The 6,372-nt window shown below is 44.3% G+C and overlaps 1 pseudogene; it reads right to left on the bottom strand.

Annotated features, from left to right (window-relative positions):
- Positions 1–209: 209 nt before the first annotated feature.
- LOC121846002 overlaps positions 210–6,372 on the bottom strand; it is a 21,414-nt pseudogene continuing 15,251 nt past the window's right edge.

Here is a 6,372-nt window from a genome sequence, read left to right as displayed (position 1 = left end):
TACTGGCCTTCAACTAGCCTTCAGCTGCTGGCCTTCAACTAGCCTTCAGCTGCTGACCTTCAACTAGCATTCAGCCGCTGGCCTTCAGCCGCTGGCCTTCAGCCGCTGGCCTTCAGCCGCTGGCCTTCAGCCGCTGGCCTTCAGCCGCTGGCCTTCAGCTGCTGGCCTTCAACTAGCCTTCAGCTGCTGGCCTTCAACTAGCCTTCAGCTGCTGGCCTTCAACTAGCCTTCAGCTGCTGGCCTTCAACTAGCCTTCAGCTGCTGGCCTTCAACTAGCCTTCAGCTGCTGGCCTTCAACTAGCCTTCAGCTACAGGCATTCAGCCATCTTTAAAATTGGCCACAAAAACAATGCTCATCGATTTATTGATTTGGATGTAACTTGTTGATGCACAAATTGGAATATATCAAAAATGCACAAGGCGTGTAAAGCCATAACCAGATATAAGGCAACAACTCAACTCACTAACTTGTGTAAGGCAACAGTTGACAGGGGCTATAAGATCATATTTACCAAGAGACAATGTCTGCTGCACGTGCCAAGGCAAGAGAACTATCATGTCAGCTATAGTTGACTATAGTGAAAGGAGGTCATAAGGCATTTGGGCTCTACTAGACACTGTATACCACATACCGTAAGAACATGTACGTCACTAGACATTACACACATTGCTGGAGTGAGTATAGAAATGCTTGCATTAATGATGGCAAAGGCACCAATATGTAAAGAGACCAATGACAACTCAAAAGTTTCAGCTCTGATTAGTGCCGACAACTCACACGTTTCACCTCAGAGTAGGGCCGACAACTCACACGTTTCACCTCAGAGTAGGGCCGACAACTCACACGTTTCATCTCAGAGTAGGGCCGAATGAACTCACACGTTTCAGCTCAGAGTAGGGCCGACAACTCACACGTTTCAGCTCAGAGTAGGGCCGACAACTCACACGTTTCATCTCAGAGTAGGGCCGACAACTCACACGTTTCATCTCAGAGTAGGGCCGACAACTCACACGTTTCAGCTCAGAGTAGTGTCACACCATAGTTCAATGTCCCCCCTGGGAAAGTCTCCACTTTAAGATGTGGTGATGTTCAGTGCTAAGTGACTAGGCACGTGCATGTGTCAATGTCAGATGGTAAGGCCATCCAGAGGTCTCAATGTCCATTGTTAAGTACACCATAAACATACAAACTAGGTACCGTTTTCGACCTTCAAAAGATATGACAAGACAGCTTTTTGACTGCAGCCTGTTTTAAACCCACAATCTTCAACACATCCTTCATGTCGTGCTAATTGTGTTTTCTAGTGCTTTCATCAGGCTGACAAAGGAAGTGGGATCCAACTGAACTCAAGAATCAAATGGGTTGCAAGTGTAGGACGTCTTCTGTACAGTGCTATGCACAATCTTATGCAACATTAGAACAAAAGTTTGCCTATCTTACAGTAAGTAGCCAAATGTACACTCATTTACAAAAGAGCTGCTAAGTGATATGTAACAAAAACAAACAAAGTTGAAGCTGTGTTAGATGGTTGTCATTTTGAACTTCCTTGTGTCAAAGAGCCAAGGTCCAGGACCTAGCCTGGTACCAAATCTGTGCATTATGTGCTTAGACATTTATTCTTCTCTCTGACGAGGAGTTAGCCTAAAATACATACATTTGGGACCAGGCCACCTAGGTAAGAACTCTTACATTATGAAAGAACGGACGACTACAGTCCAACTGTGCATTTACTGTGTCTTTCATTTTCAAGTCCTTCCGATGTTTGACAAAATGGCCTCCAGATGTTTTTTTCTCTTCAGGGTTGTTCGAGACCACAACGCTACCAAGTCATTTCTTGTGTGATTCCGTTTGTATATGTTTCTTCTTCATCCATTCCTTGTTTTGGGGGTGGGTTTCCACGGCAACCAAGTTATTCTTTCTGAGTTTCTTTTTTCCTTCTTCTTCGTCTTGGATGGCAGCACAGTGTTGAGGTCGGAACGGAATCTTCGGAACAGGAAGCCAGGAACTTAGGTCATCGAGATGAGGTCATCATCATAGGATTGGAAAGGACGTGTCAGTAGCATTAGGGTTAAAATGACCTCCATCGGTTTATGTTTGTCACTTTTTCAAACAAAAATCTCTCTTTAAATACAATTCTTCATATCCACTTGTTCTTCTTCTTCTACTAGTCATGCCAGGTCTTCTTCCAGGCTCACCATCTGTCTCTGTGAGGGGAGACAGAAAATAACCATAAACACAAAGTCACACAACACTGAAAACCACTACATGCAGTATTTCATAGGCTATACCATAATCAACAGTCACATGCTTTCTGTTAGCCACTGCAGAACACCTGCAGGATTGGGGTCAAGTGGATTGCAACTCCACATAGGAAAACAATGGGCAATTCATCCCATTATTTCACTTAATCGAAATGGAATTGATCTTAACACAGTATGAGAATTTAAATGGAATGAACTCTAACCCTGGTGACACGTGTAGTCTACATAAGTAATAAGACAGTGACTGGGTTGCTTGGTGGGTTGCTAGGTGACAGTACCTGTGGGTAGGTGTATCCGTCCTGGCTGTGGTTTCTACAGATGTGCAACTCGTCCTCTGTGGTCTTCTGGTACACGGGGTTGTCAAAGTGGATGGTGTTGGTGTTCTTCAGCCTCCAGTGTCTCCATAGCAACACTGCACCAAACAGCACCAGGCACATCATCACTGGAGAGAGGAGATAGGGGGTCAAAGGTCAGTTCTTGGTGTTGTAATTTTGTTGTTGATTAAGTATGGTAGGTAAAGCCAGTTTAACTTTTACAATGATATGTGTTTTATTGAGTGTACAAAACATTAGAAACACCTTCCTAATATTGAGTTACACCCCCTTGCCCTCAGAACAGCCTCAATTCGTCGGGCATTGACCCTACAAGGTGTCGAAAGCGTTCCACATGGAGGCTGGCCCATGTTGACTCTAATGCTTCCCACAGTTGTGTCAAGTTGGCTGGATGTCCTTTGGTTAGTGGACCATTCTTGATACACACGGAAAACGGTTGAGTCAAAAACCCAGCAGCGTTGCAGTTCTTGACTCAAACCGGTGCACCTGGCACCTACTACCATACCCCGTTTAAAGCACTTAAACATTTGTCTTGCCCATTCACCTCTGAATGGCACACGTACACAATCCATGTCTCAAATGTCTCAAGGCTTGTCTCCTCCCCTTCATCTACACTGATTGAAGTGGATTTAACATATAACATAAATAAGGGATCATAGCGTTCACCTGGTCAGTCTCATGGAAAGAGCAGGTGTTCCTAATGTTTTGTACACTCAGTGTATATCAGCACGTAAGTCAATACATAAACAGAGAGTAGGTTACTACAGTACTACTGTATTTATCAGTGCACTAGACATTATGCTGATACTACAAGGTAAAATACTCACTGATAGGTAAGACAATGTAGAGCACAGTATGGTATGATGCCTCAGCTACTTTGGGCATGGCAACATAGCCACTTTGACCTGTGACCGCAGTTTCCTGTGGACTGTGAGTGGTCGAGGACCTATCAGGGTCCTGAGGCTGGGCCCGGCGGGCGGAGGAGGTAGTTGTTGTAGTTGTGGTGGAAGTGGGGCCGGCTGGCTGTTTGGTTGGGGCCCTGGTAGGGATGGGAGCTGCAGTTTTGGGAGTGGTGGAGGGAGCGGTAGTTGTTGGAGCTGTTGAGATAAGAAGGTTAGAGGTTAGAGGGTTAGACACACAAGAACGTGTCAGTTAGTTTGAGAAAAGGTTCAATGACCATGAACAGTGAGTATGAGGATAAACACTAACACTTTGACATTCATTGGCTTTTGAACTACAAAATATTTGGTCTTAAACAGATTTTAATGATGATTAATAATGAAAATATGAATAACATTCCACCCATGAGGTGGGCGATCTGGTCATTTGACTGCAGGAAAGGGGTATAAAGAGCAGTAGTTGCACCTTCTCCTCTAAAGTTCCATAGGGTTCGACAGAGGAAAACACATACCTGCCACACACTTCCTCATGTCCAGGCCGAGGGTCATGTGATCAGGACAGGCACAGGTGTATTTGGGGGAGTGTTGGTTGATCTGGGGAGCAGGTAGACATAGGAACTCACAACCTCCATTCACAAAGTTTTTCTCTGTGCACCAGTTCTTTCCTATAGGAGAGAGAGAGAGAGAGAGAAGTGTGGGAGAGTGAGTGTTAGACCACCTGATTCAGCTTTTAAAGTTAATTACAGTTATTCATGTAAGATTTGTTATGTTTTTAAAAAGCGTGCGTTGCCATACCGATGGGCTGCTTGAGGTTGTGGTATACAATGATGTCCTCTGGCTGCATCAGGTCCTCCGCCAGTACAGTGATGTCATTTCCTGTCAGGCGGTTGGCGCTCATGACCGCTCTGTCACCCATGTCGGTCCAGAATACTTTCTCCTGTGAAACAAATGAGAGAAACCAGAAAAAAAGAGAGACAGGAAGAAAAACTAGGTTAACCAACTGTACATAGTCAGTACATAGTCAGTACATACAGTACACAAAGTTAACCAACTGTACATAGTCAGTACATACAGTACTTAAAGTTAACCAACTGTACATAGTCAGTACATAGTCAGTACATACAGTAATTAAAGTTAACCAACTGTACATAGTCAGTACATACAGTACTTAAAGTTAACCAACTGTACATAGTCAGTACATAGTCAGTACATACAGTACTTAAAGTTAACCAACTGTATATAGTCAGTACATAGTTAGTACATACAGTACACAAAGTTAACCAACTGTACATAGTCAGTACATACAGTACTTGAAGTTAACCAACTGTACATAGTCAGTACATACTGTACACAAAGTTAACCAACTGTACATAGTCAGTACATACAATACTTAATGTTAACCAACTGTACATAGTCAGTACATACAGTACACAAAGTTAACCAACTGTACATAGTCAGTACATACTGTACACAAAGTTAACCAACTGTACATAGTCAGTACATACAATACTTAATGTTAACCAACTGTACATAGTCAGTACATACAGTACTTAATGTTAACCAACTGTACATAGTCAGTACATAGCATATCATAGTCAGTACATACAGTACTTACAAATCCATCCACAAAGACTTAATGTATCTGGGGGAAACCAACAGTTTCAGATATGGGGCTTATTAACCTCCTATGACCTGGATACTGTAAGATCAGTTTGGTCTCCATTCAGCAGCTACATGGATGGATTTCTGTAATACAGCTAAAGCTGGATAGCTGCATGGCTAAACTCATAAACCGAGCTGGTGTATAAGACTCAACCTGGAAATCCCCTTTAATTAAAGCTACCACAGCCAGGTTGGTGTGGGCTGGAGGGGGGAGACCATGGTGCTCGACCCAGGGACCTAAAGGAGGTTCTGGGGCCACAGCCAGGGTAGGGGGAGACCATGGTGCTCGACCCAGGGACCTAAAGGAGGTTCTGGGGCCACAGCCAGGGTAGAGGGGGAGACCATGGTGCTCGACCCAGGGATCTAGAGGAGGTTCTGAGGTTGGATTGTAACCATTGCCCACATGGACTGGACTCTACTGGTTCAGTTAAGTCTCCCTTTCCCTTCCTACAATTCCTCTAGGACCTGTCCATAACTATACTCCAGATGGAACTCAGGTTAGGGAGACCTTAATGTCCACATTCCATCACTATTTACCTCGAAGACGGCGAGAGAGAGGGGTGAGCCAGCTTGTCCTCGTTGTAGATGAGTGTGTGTCGTCCTTCTCCATTTACGCCGATGCTGGAGAGGGTGTGCATCTTAGAGTCCACCCAGTACAGACGCTGGTTAACCATGTCTGTTCCAGAGGCAGGGAGCGTTAGAGAAATCCAACTGTATAATCATTCACTTATAAACAATGCTTCCACGCCTGATAACGAGGCAGATTATTTGAATGTAAATAATGTACACCTACAGTATGATAGAACTTCCAACAATAACACAACACAAAATCTCAACTGTTCTGTATACGAGTATAAGAATCATGCGAGACAGCAAATTACAATGTGCCCAATCACACATCACTATATTGCAGTGTCCAATCAGTGGACTCTTCTTACCAAGAGTGATGCCGTTGGGCCACATGATGTTGTCCGTTACCAAGGCGACGCGGTCGGCTCCGTTCAGCCCACTCTTCTCGATCTTGGCCTCGTTGCCCCAGTCAGTCCAGTACATGAAGCTGGAAACAGACACAGTACCGTCAGTCAACACTCCAACCTCAAACACACTTCAGCACAACATCTGGAGGTCTTTAGAGAAAATCACACACAGACACGTTGAGCTTCTGCCATGTTTCTTGTTGCGAAAGAGATCCTCACTCATTCAATTATTCCAATATG

The sequence above is a fragment of the Oncorhynchus tshawytscha genome, unplaced genomic scaffold (genome assembly GCF_018296145.1).
Source record: "Oncorhynchus tshawytscha isolate Ot180627B unplaced genomic scaffold, Otsh_v2.0 Un_contig_4934_pilon_pilon, whole genome shotgun sequence".
NCBI classification, from domain to species: Eukaryota; Metazoa; Chordata; class Actinopteri; order Salmoniformes; family Salmonidae; genus Oncorhynchus; species Oncorhynchus tshawytscha.
Note: the sequence above shows the minus strand (reverse complement) of the source record. Positions and strands in the feature narration are given on the sequence as shown.